Source organism: Delphinapterus leucas, chromosome 3, assembly GCF_059928025.1.
Source record: "Delphinapterus leucas isolate spDelLeu-1000000601 "Yukka" chromosome 3, BTC_Dleu_Yukka2, whole genome shotgun sequence".
In the NCBI taxonomy this organism is placed as follows: Eukaryota; Metazoa; Chordata; class Mammalia; order Artiodactyla; family Monodontidae; genus Delphinapterus; species Delphinapterus leucas.
Window position 1 is genome coordinate 147,054,980 of NC_143131.1, and position 3,753 is coordinate 147,058,732.

Consider the following 3,753-nt stretch of genomic DNA (forward strand, 5'->3'; position numbering starts at 1 on the left):
AAACTGCGGCCAGATTTAGTACCACACAAACGTGATTTGCTCATTGAGGGCGGCCCTGCATGAACATAGGTATGGGAGCCAGAAAAACTCAAGACACCTGGCTCCTCTGTTCACCACTGTGCCACACTGGATGAGTGGCTTTGTGGCTCTCAGCCTGTTTCCTCTTCTGTAAAAAGAGAGAGAGAGCTAGAAGTCTCTGAGTTCTGCTTCCTCCTGGATGTGTGAACTTGGCAGTTCCCTCTTCGCCCTTCACTTCCGTTTCCTCTCCTGTCAAACAGGAATTATGTTAATGAGCACGCTACTAGGCTGTGAGGAGGATCGCTCAAAGGGCACAGCCTGGTGCCCACTTCATGATTGGCACTTTGTAACCAGGGACTGAAAATATATTGCTTTTGTGGGTGAAGACCGCTGGGTTTGGAAATCGAAGGTTTGATGGGCAGAGTTTGCTGAAAAGTAGAGGCCTCCCGTAGCAATTTTAAAACCAAGCTTTGTGGTTTGACTGTAGCCTGGATTCTCAGTTCCTGAGTTGCAAGGACGAGTCTGTGCAAAGACCCTTGGATTCCCAGAAGGAAGGGGTCTTCTACCCAGGAGTCTGCAGTGGCCATAACCCCCACCAGCTCAGTGCGTGCCCTTTTTACGAGGTGCAGTTGACGGCCTGCCATGCATGGGGCAGGATCTGCTAGGGCATGCCCAGAGGGAGCAATGCCAGGGAGCAGAGCCTGGGCCCTCCCTCTACCCACTGCCATGGGAGACTGTGCCAACACTGCACAGTCAAGAGAGGCAGCCCCACCCAGGGGCCCCTGCAACCCAAGCACGGGTCCTGGCGCCAAGGGAGGGTAGCATTGTCTCCACGGTTTTGGATGTGGCTAAGGGTGGGGGGCAGTGTGGAAGTCAAAGCCAGGAGAGGTTATGACTAGAGGCTGCTGTCCTGGCCCAAGGATGCCCCGCATCCTCTGCTTCTGTTTGCACACCTCCAGTGACTGGGATCTCCCTCTCTCCCAAAGCCACCTGCAACTGTCTTCCTTCTCAAGTGTGGTGCCCAGAACCAAAGCAACTTCTCCCAGAATGGTCTAATCATGCACTGGAGCGACAAGCTCCTCCTTTGCTCTACAGACTATACTTCTGTTAATGCATCCCTATTTTATTTGTTTCTCCCCACACATATCACTATTGATGACACCCAAGTCCAGGGCTGCTATCAACTAAAACTCATTCCTTCACAACTCTTTTTTACCCCTTCCTTCTTCCATCCCTTCCTCCCTCCCTTCTTCCATCCTTCTTTCCTTTCTTCTCCCGTTTTAGAGCAATGCCCCTCTGCAGTCAGTTTTTTCAAATGTGTATTGAGCATTTGGGCATGCTACTCCTACTCTGGGCACTGGGGATTCATAAGTGAATATGTCCTGGGTCCTACCCACAGGAGGCTTCCCATCTGCCAATGGAGAGGACAGAGGGGTAACAGCTAAAGCACCTGCCCTGAGGGTATAATTGACAGAAAAGACAAAGTGCAGAGGGACCTCAGAGGGGTGAGCAACTACCATATATGCCCAAATATTAGGTCACCCAAGTAAAGGTTAAGGGCAATCCCTATTCTCCCAACGAGAAGATGCACAGTAAAGTTGAATAATATAAACTTTAAGGTGTGGAGACGAAATAGTCAAACGGTTATTGTAATATTTATTTCTTTACTGAGAGAGATATATTTTAAATCACTTTTATATATTTAAATTTTTAATATTTCATTTATTTAATAAAATATTAATTTGGAAAGACTGCTTTCGTCCAATCTAAAATTTCAAGAAACTACTTGGTTCAAACTCTTTACACGTGCCTTTGACACTAGTGTCACCATCAGCTGGTGGGAGGGTGGGGGGAAAGAATTTTTGGTTTTCCAGAGCACATCTTAATCACAGGGACCAAGATGCTAAAACACAGCCCTTTTGGATCCAAGCGTCAGGTGACCACTGGACACTGTGTCCCCTCTGCAGGTACCATCTGCATTGCATTAGGACAATTGGGGCTTCATTTGCAGGTGTGCATTAGTGATCTGCACAACCCTGCCACTTATTTGGGTGCTCTGAAAGTGACCTTTAAAAGGCCTGTTTACGACAACCTCCCTTGCCGTCACCCTTTGTGACCCTATCTTGTGACACTTGCAGTTACAAAATCCTATTTGCACTGCACTGCTTTATATGAGTAAAATTTCCTAGACTCCTTTTATAATAATACTGACCTCTATACGCATCCCAAACTCACATGGATTGAGGGTACATGGAAATACTGCACCTTTCCCAAACAGGACTTTGCGTTTAAAAAATAAGTGACTGAGAGAGTACCCGTAATATGAGAAATTGTGACTCAAACACAAGCCAACCTTATGTTCAGACATATATGATAAATCAGGGTGTGGTGGGGAATAGAGAAGGCTTCCCAGAGGTGGAGGCTTTGAGCTGACCTTGAAGGACGAGAACCCTTTTGGGATGGGTCAGGCACTCGAGGCAGAAGGCACCAGAGAAACTGAGCTGCTGGGGGCTGGGGGTGGGCGGGGGCTTGTTCTCCCGGATACCCATCTTTCAATCACATATCTCCAGGCCAGCTTTGCCCCTTACTGGGAAATTTGGAGCACCTGTTTTCCACTCTCTGCGCCTCAATCTGCCTATCTGTGAAGTGGGGGTAATAACACATTTCATAAGGTCATAAAGGTTACAAGAGCATGGAAAGTAAAGACGGAAAAAAAAAAACTGGTTTGGAATTGGGTCTTCTTGGGCAAATCATTTCACCTCCTAAGCCTCAGTGTTCTGATCTGAAAAATGGAGCCCAATGAAGGCAGAGGTTAGCAGGCTTCATGCCCCACTGAGTGTGGTCTGGGTTCCTGCACAGGAGAGGTACTGAGATCTGTGGGGTGAATGAATGAATAAGGAATGCCTGTTACTCCCTCTGCCAGAGACACTGTCTCCAGCTCTTCCCATGCCGATTCTTTGCTGTGCATCAGATGGAGCTGACACGTCCCCAGGTTCTCCCTGAGCCCCGCAGAGTTACCCCATCAGTCTTATCTTGTTTTATTTTCCTCCTGGCTTTGATCATTATATTATGTGATCTTAATTGCTTGCTATTTCTGTCTTCACCACCAGACTAGCATGGCTTGTCTGTATCTACAGTGCCCGGCACAGCCTGTGGCACATAGGATGTGCTCAATAAATATTTTAATGAATGAGCGAGTGAGTGAATTGATGAATATATGTTCCCTCCTCCCAACCTTTGGACACTGCCTAGGTTTCTCCTATTTGTAGGCACGAGATCCCACCCCAACCCATCACCCTGGCTGAACTGTTTTCAAGCCCTTTACACTGTCCGAGGTGACCTTGTGCTTGTGTTTCCGTCCCGGACCTCCTCATCCCCCACCCCTACCCCCGCACCTTCAACACCCCGCATAGAAGCTCCGCAGGGCGAGGGCTTGGCCCCCTGTGGCCCAGCGCCTGGCACGCAGTAGGCCTTCTTAAAGTGTTGCGATTAATGACAGAAAGGTCAGCAGGCTAACGAGCCTGGCACCCTGAGGGCACCCAGCTGCCCGACGCGCCTTCCTGCCCCGGGCGCGGGAGCCGCGAGGGCGGGAGGCTCGGCCGTTCCCCTCCCGCCTCCCGGTGCAAACTTTCAAAAGATGCTGCGGCCGCGGCCCCGCCCCTCTCCGCGTGGTTGGAGGCGGCGGGAGGCGGGGGCGGAGCCGGCAGGCCCCGGCCGGTGGCTCCGCCTCCTCCT